At 39.6% G+C, this 16,415-nt stretch overlaps 1 protein-coding gene across 8 annotated transcripts in view; it reads right to left on the reverse strand.

Moving 5' to 3' along the window:
• Positions 1-16,415, reverse strand: part of ATP11C (ATPase phospholipid transporting 11C) — a 167,377-nt gene that overhangs the window by 118,008 nt on the left and 32,954 nt on the right. The window lies entirely within an intron of this gene.

A 16,415-nucleotide genomic window follows, 5' to 3' on the forward strand; every position in this document is an offset into this window, starting at 1 on the left:
TTCATGACTTCATCCATTTGAGGGGTAGGAAAGCTATATGCTATATTCATAATGTCATTGGCAGGCCACATAAAATTACCAACTTAAAAATTAGTGTAGTATAGTTATTTTCTGTCCTGTCTTTGGTTGACTAGGCAGGGCCAGATCAGATGATTTTGTAAGTGTTATATGGCCCTCAGGCTGGATGTTCCCCACCCCTGCTTTAGATTAATAGCACCTGGAGATATCAACTTATAGTCTTCCTCGTCGTGGCCATCTAGCCATCTCCTAGACATTTCCTGTCATTTATCTGGTTCCCTGGATGTTTCTCTATCCTGTCTCCTGCTACAATTTGATGAGATTTTATCGACCATGTGAACAGCCCACTCACTCCACACCTATTTTGTAGTTCTTGAACTTCCTTATCTCCAGTGACTTTTACTATCTTCATCAGCTGTATTAAACACAGATCTCGGCTCGCATAGTGACACAAGACTAAGACTTTGAAACTCGGCTTTCAGTCTTGTTCTATATACCAATTTGTGCCATAGTACTTTGATACTCCATCATCTACAAGGAATCTCCACTTATGCTCAAACCTAATCAGCCACGCACCAGAACTTTTTTGTTCTAAGGACCTTCACCTCTGCTCTACTTTAGCCTACTACTGTATGCTGAGACTGGAATTTATTATCACCTCCTGTTCTATCAAAGAACTCCAACAATAACCATCCCTCTTTTCAGGTCATTAACCTCTATTTCCACAGCTCTTTGAGCTCTCCAGTCTATCCTATCCTCAGTTTCTCAAAATTTTTACATTTACTTTCCTTATGATGTCTGAATATTACATTCATTTGTGGAAACTATTCTTTCACTAACCCTCTTTCCAAACTAGCATTCCCCATCCCCTCTAACTCAATAACCTACAAAGTCCTAAAACAAAGACCAATCTGAGACAATGCTTTTAGGAAGCTGAGGATTTTTTGGGGATAATGTTACAAAAGTATTTAGACATGTTACTATAAATGTCCCAGTATCACTTGAGAGTTGTCCCACTAGTCCTTGTTTATCTCACCGTGTACTTACCCAAATTGTCCACTGTGAAGTTTCATAATTCTGCTTGAATCCTTTACCATACTCCTTGCTATATTTGATCATCATGCTCTTGGATACTTTAGAATCAATGTCATATACTAAGCATTCCCTCATACTTCCCTGTTTGTGCACATGTTCAGTTTGAAAAGACAGGACCTCTTTTCTTCTTTAAGATTTAGAAACTACACCTTGTTCTTCATCACTACCCTTCCATAATTTTGTACTAATATTATTCTTTCTCCTCTACATTCATATTGTTAAGCACTTCACCTCTACTGTCTCCTCAAGGTGACTTAAGTATGTTTAAGTACTTCATTAAACACACACACACACACAAACATAATTTCCTTAACAATGTTGCCTCTTTCTAGCATCTTCTCCCACTTTTCTCTATGGCATCCATTAAGGCTGGAATTCACTTTTTTGTTGTTGTTCGTTGGTACTAACACTAACACCTACAACAATGCCTTATAACCGATAAGAGCTGAATAATTAACTGTTGAAGAAATCACTAGCATTCCTTAAAAAAAAAATCTTACCATTTCTGTTTTCCTCACTTCCTCATTACTCTTTCATCCCTCACTGGAAAGCTGGTCTTCAGCTCCCCACTCTGGCAACTTTTAACTTGCTGAGTCCAATGCAGGGTTAATGACTTTACCTTATTTAACCTCTTCTTGACACTATCAGCCACATTCTCCTGCTCAGAAAATTATTTTCTCCCTATGCTTCTATGACACTTTACCTCTCTAAATAACCCTGTGAGGTTCCTTTCCCTCAGATCTTTTCGCCCTGCCAACACACTGTCAGGATTTTTCCAGAAATAGTAGATATTAAATGCTGATACTTCTCTTACCACTCTTTGCTTCAACACTTTGCATGTTTTTCCAGAGAAACTTTCTGATCTCAGATCTGCAAACCCTAGGTAGATTAAATACAAATAAGACAACATACAGGCACAGCACAGTCAAAACTGCTGAATATCAGCAATTATGACAGACACATGCTTGAAAACTGCTAAAGGGAAGAAAAGGAAGGTATACGCTCAGAAGCAACAATATAAATAATGGCAGATATTTCATCATAAACTATGTAGGCTAAAAGACAAAGGGACAATATTTCAAAAGTGCTGAAAGGAAAAACTCAAAGTGAGGTTTTTTATATTTGAAAAGATAACTATAAACAAGGAAAGGAAGAAATCTAGAACACTGTGGTGTTAAGATCAATTAGGAATATAAATATGAATTCATGATATTAAACATAACAGTTGTAATAAATACAGATGTAACAGAAAATTTTGTGTACAAATGTTGGATTCTAAATACCATTCTCCTTTCCAAATACCATTTCTTGAAAAATGGTTGGTTCTCAGAAAATATAAGAGAATCTCACCGAGGAAAATACTCAGGAAATGAAGGTGATACATCAAGGGGTCACGTTCAGCAATAAAGCTGGTATATAGTGAAATTACTACCTTTAAAAATTAGCTTTACAGGTGGACAGGAGGAGGCTTGTATCCCAACCCTGGAGACTCTCAGATCCTCACCAAGGACTATCAGTACGGGCACCAAGGAATACATCCCAACTGCCAAGGAGACCACGGGGAATTGGAGTGCCTTCAGAGGCCAAGAACTCTGAGGTCACCCACCCCCTTTCGGATCTCCCACAAGGGATGGAAGAAGCCCAAATCCTTCCTCACAGGATCCAAGGTCATTGGAACAACAGCCAGGAGCCCTGAGCAGTCCGCACAAACAGAAGAACAGTAAACTTCCTTTGGGACCCAGGAGGGGAGCTTTCTCTGGTCCTTACTTAGTTCCAACTTTGGATCCCCACCCTCTCCTGCAATGACCATCAGGATCGCTCCAGAGCTCCCCACCCCAACACACACACACACACACACACACACACACGAATAGATAGAGAACAACAAGGAAAGCTTAGAACCAGGAAGGAAACAGTCAGCGTGGACTCACACATACCTTACTAGTTAGGACACAAAGATTAGTTACTCCTCACTGAGGTATTGAGGATTTCTCTGCACACCCCTCCTAAAACTGTTCTGCACTTCAACTGTTGACATATGCCTTATCAGAGTTATAAGCCAGTTTAGACTACCCGAAAATCTGCCAAGTTCAGCAAAGTTATGCTTCAACACTATAAACCGATAAATACTAAAATGAAAATAGACACCATACAGCTGAATAGTACCCTATAGCCATTTTAAGGTGTAGAAAAGCCAACTGTATATAAACTAAAATTGAAATGTCAATGAAGTAGTCACAGGATGTGGTTAAGAACTTGCATGTTGTAACATATTGGTTACTCAATACCATGTCAAATAATTTCATAATGTTGTAAATTGTTGCTGATGTTATGTTGTGGCCTTTAATTGATTGGGATGATATTCTGCCAGCCCTGCCTTCAGACCAGAGATGGTCTCCCCAAGAAACCATTGAATTTAACTGGACAATAAGATGCTGGACTCCATGCTTGGAACGAAAGAATCTTGACTGAATTTGAACTGTAAGACTGCAACAAGGTGGAGGAATCCACCAGGGGGGAGGGTACAGGGAGGGGTGGAGGAAACCCAGAGCCTATGAAACGGCATCACATAATGCAATGTAATTAATACAAAATAAATAAATTTTAAAAAGAAGAATACAAAAAAAGTTAGCTTTAGTGCTATATACCTTACGTACTACAGAATTCACTTGTTTAATATTATGGCTTTCAGTATAGTCACAGTATTGTACAACCATCACCATAATCAAATTTACATCACTCCAAAGAAAAACCACATATCTACTGGTGATCACTGATATGAGTACATTTCAAACTTAAAGATAATGACATTTTAAAAACAAAACCAATGTGATAAGTAAACTAAAACAAATCCTTTCCTTTTTACAGTGCACACATGTGGTTTTATAATAAAAAGATTATTTATATTTGTTTAAAGAGGAACCTTTCCACCAGGATTAGATTCACTCATTTGCTCTGTCAAATTCAAAGAAGGCTAAATATTCCCACAACTAGACAAATATTGCAGCCTTAATGTGTTACCAGAAGGCAGCCACATACACTCCTCATGTGAACAGTAAACAGATCTTTGAGACTGAATAATGAACGACCTCCTCATCTAAACACAATTTTACAAACTGCACATGTCTAGTCACAAGGAAAATGGCATTAATTATATAAACAGCATGTATGGCACAAATAAAAACATAATGTTCAACAAAAGAACTTGGAAAAATCTTTTGAAGTAGAATTCATTATACTTTTAATGACTATAAAGTATTTCCATGATGCTCCAGGTAGAGAAATATAGCAAGAGTAAAAATGTCTCATTGTCACTAGCTTTCCTTGTCCAGTGACTATAAAGCACTGAGTTGTTTCCAAACTAATTTAGCCTTTCAGAACTTAGACTAAAACCAGGAAAGAAAAAAACAAACCAGAAAGCAATAGGTGTATAAGCTTCATGTTATAGTATAAAAGAATAACCACTGGGCCCAGAATGATAGCCTAATGGCTAAAGTCCTCGCTCTGCATGAACCGGGATCCTTGTGGGCGCTTGTTCTAACCCCGGTGGTCCTACTTCCTAGCCAGCTCCCAGCTTGTGGCCTGGGAAAGCAGTTGAGGATGGCCCACAGCCTTGGAACCCTGTACCCACATGGAAGAAATAGAAGAAGCTCCTGGCTCCTGGCTTTGGATCAGCTCAGCTGCGTCTGTTGTTGCCACTTGCGCAATGAATCAGCGGATGGAAGATCTTTCTCTCTGTCTCTCCTACCTGAATATCTGACTTTCCAATAAAAACTAATAATAATGAAAAATAAATTAACAAAAATAGAAGAATCACTGACAAAACCATCAATATTTAACTTTACAGGACCAGAGCTAATCCTCTGCCTTGCAGCACTGGCATTCCATACGGACACCAGTTCTAGTCCTGCTGCTCCATTTCCAATCTAACTTCCTGCTTATGGCCTGGCAAAGTGGCAGAGAATGGCCCAATCCTTGGGCCCCTGCACCTGCATGGGAGACCCAGAGGAAGCTCTTGGATCCTGGCTTTGAATCTCAATTCTGGTCACTGTGACCATTTGGGGTGTGAACCAGCAGATAGAAGATCTCCCTCTCCTCTCTGTACATCTGCCTTCCAAATAAAAATAAATAAATAAATCTTTAAAAAGTATTTAATTTTACAAAAAAAGAACTTTTAAGATGTGTTTCTGGCTCTTTTCCCTAATACAGCCTGTACTTGATCTGAGGTCCAAAATGCATTACTTCAAAACAAGTCATATTTGAAATCTTCGGTGTCAATAATCTTGAAACTGTCACTGGTGTAAACAGGACTGTCATTATAGACACCTTATTCTAGAAAACACTGTGAATTCAGTTGCTAAAAATATTGCGAGTTATAAGAGAAAGATCAATTTTAAAAATGAACTGAAAGGAGAAAAAGGGTAGCTGTAAGAAGCATAAAGATATTCCTTAATTCACAAAAACTAAAGACATAAAAATGTATTCTACAAACACTTTAAGTACCAATATGACAGGCTCAGAAAACATAAAAATGATTTAAGATACTGACCAGGCTCTCAAGAAGGATTCAGCTTAGTGAACGTAGTAAACAAATATTAATACTGCATACTGCCCAGTGGAAATAGCAATCCTAATCACAACAACGATTAGCATCTACTGAAGACTCAGCAGGTATTGTTCAAAGCACTTTCTATGAATTAGCCATTTAAGCTTTATTACAAACTTACACAGCAGGCAGCTGTTGATCTCTCCAACTCAGAGACAAAGACACTGAGGCACAAAGAAGTTACATGATTTACTCTAGGTCAGGCAGCTAGAAACAAAATCAAGAATTGCACTTCAACAGACCGGCTCTTGAGCCTGCATCCTTATTTATGGTATTAGTCTGTCTCAAACAAATGCCTAAATCAATTTTTTATAATCCTGCATAATGATCTTCACAGCAATGCTACAATGTGTTGCCTTTTATCAAAATTTGTCATTTCCTTAGGAGGAAATTGAGGCACAGAGATAACTAAATTGCTCAGTTTCTCAGCTAATGAGCAGAGTCAGAATACAAATCTGAATCCCATACATCAGAAATCTATATATTACAAAGGTTGTCAGTTCTGATCACACTGGAAAAGCAAATCTCTTTGTATACACTATTTCTACAGTAGCAGTTTCACTACAAACATTATTAGAGTTTTCTAAATGCCAGAGGCACAAGGTCCTTTGGGGAGTATATGCTAAAGTAAATGCTAATTCTTGAGGATCAGCAACGCACTGCACTTTGATTTGCTTTCATAAGAACAAAAATCCTCCAGAGGATACAACCAGAGCCGGCCTGACATTGCAGTTCCATGCTAATACTGTTGGATCTGCTGTAAATTATTTTGTTTGTTTTATAATGACTTGATTAAGAAGGATTATTGTTACCTGTGGATTTCAATTTCAAAATTTTATCTATTATTTCTCCCACTTAGAAAAAAACATTTGTATTCATCATTGCTAAGACTATATAAAATAGCATTCATCAGTGCTAAACAGCAGCCAGAGCAGCATGCGATTACTGAGATAGATGCTTTATGTAAATTCAAATGACTGATGACATACACAAATATTTCTCTAAAGTTAGAGAAGCAGCTAGGAAAATTTTATTCAAGGGAAGTGAAAATGTTTACCCAAAAATGTTGGCATCATATTTAAAAAACTTCCAAAATTATATTTTTTAATTTCAAAGTGTGCAAAAAGATTTTAAAACAGAAATATATAATCATGTCAAAGATCTTGCACACACGTAAAATCATTCTGTAATTTGTATTACATTAAAACTCACAGTGGATATATAACTATTAATAGTTTTACAGCTGTTACTTTTTAACGTACTTGCTAACTACACGTGTATATGTTTGTAAAGATTTATTTATTTGAAAGTCAACATTACAGAGAGATGGAGATAAACATAAGAGATCTGTTGGTTCAATCCCCAGGGCTAGGCCAGCCCAAAGCCAGGAGCCCAGAGCTTTTAGGTCTCCCAAATGGATAGCAGAGCCCCAACACCTGGGTCATAGACCAGTTAGCAGCTAAGATATGAAACAGTACCCATATGGGATGTTGATGCTACAGCTGCTAGCTTTGCCTGCTATGCCATAACACCAGCCTTTCACTGAATATACTTAAAAATACACTTTGAGGATTTAACTTTTTTTTAACTTTATTTTTGATGAAGTTTACACAGTTGATTAGGGTGGGAAGGGTTGAGGACTACGGGAAAGCATTGATTTAACTTCTTAAAAAATAGCTATAAGCCAGGGCTCGGCAGTGTGGCCTAGTGGCTAAGGTCCTCGCCTTGATCCCATATGGCTGCTGGTTCTAATCTCGGCAGCTCCACTTCCTCTCTCTCTCTCCTCTTCTCAGTATATCTGACTTTGTAATAAAAATAAAACAAATCTTTTAAAAAAAATAGCTATAAGCCTCAACCATAAGAAAAAGCCAGCACTCTCTCTGTTTAAAAAATGATTGATTTCAAAGACATAGTAACAGAGAGGAAGGAAAAAACAGAAACAGACATACAAACATACAGGGGTGTGGAGAGAAGGGGGGCTAGGGAGGGAGGGAGGGAGGGAGGGAGGAAGGGTGGGGGGAGAGAGAGAGTGTGTAATTTTTTTTAATTATTTATTATTTAACTTCATTAATTACATTGTATTATGTGACACAGTTACATAGATACTTGGGTTCTCCCACCCCTCCCCAAACCCTCCCACCATGGTGGATTCCTCCACCTTGTTGCATAACCACAGCTCAAGTTCAGTTGAGATTCCCCCATTGCAAGCGTATACCAAACATAGAGTTCATTCCTCAAATGCCAAGAACAACTGGAAGTGGTTCTGGCTAAAGCCATGAACCAGGAACCAGCACAAGGAGCAAGGAACTCCACCCAGGTCTTCCATGTTGGGTAGGGACCCAAACATTCGGATCATTATCTACTACCTTTCCAGTCACATTAGCAGGAAGTTGGATCAGAAGCAGAGGAGGGCCCAGTGCAGTAGCCTAGTGGTTAAAGTCCTCACCTTGCATGCTCTGGGATCCCATATGGGCGCTAGTTCTAATCCCAGCAGCCCGGCTTCCCATCCAGCTCCCTGCTATGGCCTGGGAAAGCAGTAGAGGGCTGACCAAAGCCTTGGGAGCCTGCACCTGCATGGGAAACCCGGAGGAGGCTCTGGGGTCCTAGTTTTGGATTGGGTCAGCTCTGGCCATTGCAGTCGTTTGGGGAGTGAATCATTGGATGGAAGACCTTCCTGTCTCTCCTCCTCTCTGTATATCTGCCTTTCCATAAAAAAAATATGTTTAAAAAAAAACAGAAGCAGAGGAACTAGGACTCAAACTGACACCCTGATATGAGCTTTGAGCAGGCAACCCAAGCAGTGGTTCAATTTGTCACGTAACAATACCCACCTCCCTCTTTCAACTTAGTATAGTTTTTAAAAAAAAGTCTGAAAATATGACAAAATTATGTTTTTGAGATTGACAAAAATGGCATATTTTCTTAGCCAAGTGTAACAGATAACAAAAAAGCAATATTCAAGAAGACCTGAGATCAAAATCCTGTCTGTATTAGTTACTACTAGCAATATATATCAACTTTAGCAAATTATTTAAGCAGTCTGGGCCTCGTCCTCATTTGCAAACTGGAGACAGACAATACCCCTATAAAGATTAAACAAAACACAAAAATTTCTTCAAAAATGCTCATGGAAGAGACAGACATTTCACATCCCTGCTGGAGATAACCTGTATCCCATACTCGAATGCCTGGGTTTGATTCTTGGCTCAGCTGCCAAGTCCAGCATGTTTGTAATACATACCATGGGGAGCAGGAGATGATGGCTCAAGTTGGTAGGTCCCTGACACCCATGTGGGAGACCAAGACTGAATTTCTAGCTCCTAACTTTAGCTTGGCTCAACCCTAGTTATTTTGATCGTTTGAGGAGAACCAGATGTTCCAATCTTTTTGTCTGTTCTGTCTTTATGATTTTTCAAGGAAAAATCAATTATTATTTTTTTATCTTCACCAAAAATGAGTGCTATCTTTCATTTTTTTCACAATTTTTGAAGTGTCATTATGTATATAGTACCTGGCTAGTCCACAGCGGGCATCAAGTGTTCATTTCCATCATCACAACTCCCACCCTGTTTTTCTAAAAAGATGCTAAGGAAAAAGAATTAAATACTATTTTTTTTTTTACCAACAGAACTTAGTATACAGTTTAATATTCTCCCATCCAAGTACTGAGATCAGACAAGATCAGGCGTGTTCAGGGTGGTATGGCCGTAGACACAGTTTAATATTCTACATCAGATTTCATGTAATTGAAGGTGTGCCTATACTGATTAGCTGCCATTCTTTACAGGACCAGATTAATTTCTTTCCTGGCTGCAAAAGATACAGGGTTCTAAATCTGGCAAAAACAGAGCAAGAAGCTAAAAAGGATCTCATGCAGGTCAGATCCACTGGCTCAAGATCAACCAGAATTTCTATAAAAGCATTCATATTCTTAAAAGGCTAAAAAGGCTTCTAACCTCAGACCCGAAGTAAGCTCTCTATTTTAACTAGGTCAGTTATCAAGTTCTCATTTTTATCTGGATGATAGCTGTGGCCATAAAAAGGGGAAAAGAGTATATTAGGTTGGGAGAAGATCTGATGAACTTAGAAGTCCAGAGCTAGGATAACAGGGTAAATAAGGACATCACCACCCAGACAGGGAATATAAAAGGACCAGACTTGTGAACGTAAGTGATAATGAGCTGTTTTGGTACCATGCTGTACAGGGCCTGTAGGAAACCCATATGGATCTCTCTACTAGGTATACCCAAATATAGTTCTTTAGAAACTTCATAGAAGACAGATTTGTTCACCAACCTAAATTGAGCAAATGAAGGCTTGACATTACACGAGATCAACCCTCAATGGGTATGTTACAATGTTCTCATTAAAGTTATTACATCAAAACCAGAATGTAATCTCGTATTTGTTAGAATTCTTACAAAACAAATAAACATTGGCAGGGATGTAGAGAATCTGGAATCCTTCCACATTATTGGTAGGAATGTAAAATGGCACAGTTGCCATAGCAAACACTATGGCTGTTTCTCAAAAATTTACAAGTGCAACTACCAGGGCAAGCATTTGGCTTGATGGTTAAGACACCGCTTGGGTCTCACATCAGAGGGCTTGGGCTCAAGATCCTGGTTCTGTTCTCTATTCTAACTTCATGCTAGCATGTACCCTGGGAAGCAACTAGTGGTGGTTTAAGTTGTTTGGGTCCCTGACACTCACATTGCAGATCCAGGATGAGTCTGTCTCCCACCTTCTGCCTCATTCAGGCCCCCCAGCCCCCTGGATTTTGTGGGAACTTAGAGCATGAGCCAGTTGATGGGAGATCTCTCTCCCTCTTTCTCCTTTCTGAATAAATAAATAAATAATACATAGAAATGTCTTTTTTTTAAAAAAAGATTTTATTATTATTATTGGAAAGCCGGATATACAGAGAGGAGGAGAGACAGAGAGGAAGATCTTCCATCCGATGATTCACTCCCCAAGTGAGCCGCAACGGGCAGGTGCGCGCCAACCCGAAGCCAGGAACCAGGAACCTCTTCCGGGTCTCCCACGCGGGTGCAGGGTCCCAAAGCTTTGGGCCGTCCTCGACTGCTTTCCCAGGCCACAGGCAGGGAGCTGGATGGGAAGTGGAGCTGCCGGGATTAGAATCGACGCCCATATGGGATCCCGGGGCTTTCAAGGCGAGGACTTCAGCCACTAGGCCACGCCGCCGGGCCCAACAAATGTCTTTTTTAAAAGGTATCATATCATTCAGTAAGCCCCTTCCTGGTTGTATACGAAAGAATACAAATCAGGATCTTGATGAGATGAATGCATTCCCACATTGATTTGGAGCATTATTCATAGTAGCCATGATACCAAAGCAACCTAAATGCCATTTGTAAGATGAATATATTAAGAAAATGTGATAAGCTCATACAATAGATTATTATTTGATCTTTAAAAGGAAGGAACTCCTCCCATTTCAAACAGCAAACCATAACCCAAAAAACATGAAATTTGATAGTCACAGAAGAATAAATACTGCATGAGCCCACTTACAAATGTGCCTAAAATAATCAAACTCAGACGTGGAAGACTACAAGCGTGGCTGCCAATGATTAGAGGGAGGAGTAACTGGGAAGTTGTTGTTCATTGAATATAGTTTCAGATATAAAATTAATAAATCCAACAGTTCTGCTGTACAACGTAGTAATTAACAGTGTTATATATGCCAGAAAATTTGCTAAGGGACTAAATCTCACAATAAATGTTCTTACAACATCAAACCTAAAAGGTACAAGGAAACTTTAAAAACGTTTCGGATGTGTCCATTTCCTTAACTATAAGATATTTCACTGGTGTGCACACATGTTCAAACTTATCAAATTTTACTTATTAAATAAATATACAGCATCTTATAACAATGATACTTCAACGAAGTTGCCTTGAAAAAATTAGGACGATGGGCCTGGCGTGATAGTGTAGAGGTTAAAGTTCTCGCTTTGTACGTGCTAAGATCCCATATAGGCACCAGTTTTAATCCCTGCAGCCCCGCTTCTCATCCAGCTCCCTGCCTGTGGCCTGGGAAAGCAGTCGAGGATGGCCTAAAGCCTTGGGACCCTGCACCCACACAGGAGACCTGGAGGAAGCTCCTGGTTCCTGGCTTCAGATTGGTTCAGCTCCAGCTGTTGCGGCCGCTTGGGGAGTGAATCATTGGACGGAAGATCTTCCTCTCTGTCTCTCCGCCTTCCCAACAAAAATAAATAAATCCTTTAAAAAAATGAAGGCAAATATTGTGGCATAACTAGTTAAGCTGCTATTTGGGATGCCAGCACCCCACACCAGAGTGCCTGGGTTTGAGTCTTAGCATCATTCCCAATTCTGGATTCTGGCTAATGCACACCATGATAGGCAACAACTGATGACTCAAATGGTCAGTGGTCTGCCATTCACATAAGAGACCCAGATGTGAGTTCCCAGCACCCCATTTCAGCCTTGCCCAAGCAGAGCTGCTGTGGGGCATTTGAGAAGGAAACCAGGGGATGGGAGGTTTCTTTTTTTTCCCCTGTTTTCCCATACCTCCAAAATAAATAAAATAAACATAAAATTGAAGAATATTGTGTATGGTTTCTATTGTATACACTAAGATGAATGCATGTTTTGTGTGCATGTACTTTATAAACATTAAAATCTTAGACAACTGAAAAATCATCACCACTGGGGGAGAGGGCTACAAAAGAAGTGGGAACGTAAACTTCATAAATAGTTTTTTTTTCCCTAAGACTTATGCTGTTCTGCTGTGGCATGGTAACATCCCATATGGGCATCGGTTCATATTCCAGCAGCTCCATTTTTTATCCAGATCCCTAATATTCTAGGAAAGCACAGAGAGTGGCACAAGAACTTCGAACCCCGCACTGATGTGGGAGACCGGGCAGTTCCTGGCATTGGATTCGTCCAGCCCTACCTGTTGCAGCCTTTTGGGGAGTGAATCAGCAAATGGAAGATCTCTGCCAGACAGAGATAGAGTGACATAAAGTGATCTCATTTCACTGACACACTCCCCTAAATGCCCACAACGAAGCCAGAAGCCTGGAGGTCCATTTGGGTCTCCCACATGGGTGCCAGTTGAATCATGACCTGCTGCTTTCCCGGGTGCATCCGCAGGGAGCTACATCAGAAGTTATTCAGCCTTGATAACAACTGAAGTTCTGAATGTGTTGATGGCACCACAAAAGGCAGTTTAACTAGATGTCCCACAATATTGGCCCCCCTTCTGCAGCTTCAAAAATGTTGAACCACAGATAATGCTTCATAACATTAAAAAAAAAAAAACTCTGATGACTGGTTGTCACATTTTTATGTTCTACCTATCCAAGTCAACATAAAATATGAGATAGTCATACATGAATGAAATTACTGGGTTTTTTTCATGTTTTTATTATTTTATGACACAGTTCATTGGCTCTGGGCTTTCCCTTACCCCCTCCCAAAGTGCCCTTTCCCCGCACTGAGTTCCCCCACATAATTACTATAGTACAGTTCTTCATACACAGTCCTATGTCCATCATTGCGGGCATGGACAACAGCAGAGTCCAGCATCCTATAGTCAAGATATAGTAAACAGGTTCATTGGGAGTTCATATTTGGAAGTAGAGAATCATACTGCATTGTATCCTCACATCTGGATATGATAGTCTCCATGACACAGTCACTATATATCCCCTTAAATGAAAAACCACAATACAAAATCAACAAGAGGAAGAAAAAATGGACATTTACAATGCCATGAAGTTAAATAACATGCTATTTGAATGACTAATGTGTCTATGAAGAAATGAAAACTCAAGAGCCTTCTACTGTTTGACCTATGAGTCAATGAAAAATGTTTTGTAGAAATGAAAAAAATAAACAAAAACATCAAAATCCAAGAGATACAGTTTCTGCTGATCTTTGCTGGTGAGATGTGTCTCCTGTAGGCAACAGATAGATTATTTGTTTTTGCCTGGAAAAGCAGCAAAACATAGCCCAAATCCCTGAGCCACTGCCATGCACGTAAGTCCCAAATTGGGTTCCAGTCTTCTATCTTCAGCATGTCTCATCCTCAGCTGTTTTGGCCAATTGGGCAATACCAGCAGATGGACGATCTCTCTATACCTATCTGTAATTCTACTTTTCAAATAAACTATCTTAAATAGGTATCAGCCCCAGACTTAAACTTATACTGGATAATAATAAAACCTAGCTACCAGTCTTTTGAGCACTGACTCAAAGCTATGCACTATCTAAAGACTAAGCATGTTTTCCCTGAATGGTCTCACAGCAACCCTATGAGACAGATGCCATTATTCCATTCACATTACAAATAAACTTGCACCCTTTCAATGGCTGATGACATGGAAAGATGATGAGGCAGATGACATAGGATGAACTTGAGCCAAGGCAGAAAGGGACACCTGCATCACACATGGTTCAACTCAGGTCTCCAGAGTTGAGCATTCACTGAAATTCAAGACTGGATCTTTAATTGCTGATAAAGAGCGATTTTGGAGGGTGGCATTATTGTCAACACCTTTACCTTTTATGGTAACATTTGACAGTGGTAGGTCGCAAGTAGTGATACTGAAATTGAGGATGCTGTTCACTACTATCAAAATTATGACCAACATCTGGCTGAGTCAGCAAACATCAGGATAAAATAATCTCTATTAATTTATATACCACAAAATGCATGGCCAAATCAGTCAATCATTTCAAAATTACACCTCAGCTGCAATGAAAACTAAATACATATGAATATTAGCTAGGACATTTAAATCGTTTTGTTCTACGAAAATTTCTATTCTGGTAGTAGTTGCATGAGATTTGATCTTTATCATATTTTTCCTGGCAGCAGTAAAATTCCATTTCCATCAACTGTTTCCTCTCAGGAAAGAAGTCTCTCAGGAAATACTCAAAACATTGTTCTCAACAAAGTTCTTAAACATGAATCATTTGCAACTGCCAGGAAGACACTCCTTTCTCCACTGTTTTGCATCATAATATACTTTCCCTAAAATGACAGCTTTTGGGCAAGATACACTTATTTTAAAAAAATTACAGACTACAGAGTAGTTTTAACTGCAATGTAAACTGTCCATTTTTCTCCCTCTTTGGCTTCGCTCAAGCAGTTTATTCTGCCTCAACTAACTTCTCCCTTGATATGTTTGCCCATGTCCTATCAATTCATTCAATCTACCAGATGTTTGGCCATGTAATAAGCAGAAGAGGTACAAACAAAATAGACATATTAGAGAATGTCCAGGCAATGATTAAGAGGATCATCACCGTGGAGAGTGGAATGATCATGGACATTTTGAGATATTCCTTTAAAGAAAAGTTTCCTGAAAGAAGAAACATTTAAAGCTGGTCTTTCAAGGATAAGTAGCACGGGGGGGGGGGGGGGGGGGGGGAGGAGGATAAGTAGTGTGAATTAAACACAAGAGGAAAGGTATTTGTGACAGCTAAATGGAGGGCATTTAAAGGCCTACAACTATCAGCACAACTGATGAAGGGTTCACTGATGAAGGGTTCACTCCCGCAAATTCATCCTAATGTCACAACTGATGAAGGGTCCCATCACTCCCGCAAATTCATCCTAATGTCTGTGCTGAAGTCCTAACTCAAATCTAACTCTATCAAATGAGGAAGTATAGTGATACCAAAGTAAACTATTATTGGAAGATACAGAACTTCCCTGCTAGGGAAGGACTCCCTAGCAGGTTTTTTGGATCTCCCAGAAACTGCATAGCAACGTATAAACTGCCTAATTAACCCTACCTCTCTCTTTCACTAGGACTTTCATTCTGACTGATGGCACACTCAACCCTTCCCATCTCCTTCACTGTTGTCTCTTTCACAGATATGTTACCCTAATAAATACTTGCCAGGATGACCAACTGTTTTTTGGAGGACTCAGCCTATTACGGGATTCAACACAGAGGTTCAGTACAAGTAAACAGCCAATGGAAAATTATTATGGATTATGAACATTCCAAGGGGCAGTACTACCTAATGTACTCTAAGAAAGTATGAGTATGCAGGGAAAAGCTGGGCCAAATCAGACGTGGCCTTCTATGTCCTTGTAAAAAGCCTAGACTTGGTCTTATGAGAAATGGGAGATCTAGAACGTTTTAAGTGGGAAAGGGGCATGTGTTTTCAAAGCACTGTTTTGTATGAACAGAGCATGACTTCATCTTGTCTACTCACTGGAAAAGATATAAAAATGAATTCATGCTAACTTTGTTATTAAGTATGCAGATAGGCCTGGCTTTACTCCCCAATATTTTAGTAAAGGCTAGTCAAAGTGTAATAATTATTCTATACACATTACTGATCAACACTTGAATACTCTCTCCTACCAAAGGGTAGGTCCTAGCATGATGGCTCAGTGGCTAAATCCTTACTTTGCAAGTGCGAAGATCCCATATGGACACTGGGTCATGTTCCAGCTGCTCCACTTCCCTTCCTGCTTATGGCCTGAGAAACCAGTAGAGAACAGCCCAAAGCCATGAGATCCTGCAACCGCATGGGATACCTGGAGGAAGCTCCTGGCTCCTGGGTTTGGACTGGCTCAGCTCCGGCCGTTGATGATGAGAGTAACGGACACTGTCACATTGAGCACATTCTATTTCCAAGGCATTTTTACATATATTATCTGTATTTTTCATACAACACAATA

Source organism: Ochotona princeps, chromosome X (assembly GCF_030435755.1).
Source record: "Ochotona princeps isolate mOchPri1 chromosome X, mOchPri1.hap1, whole genome shotgun sequence".
NCBI classification, from domain to species: Eukaryota; Metazoa; Chordata; class Mammalia; order Lagomorpha; family Ochotonidae; genus Ochotona; species Ochotona princeps.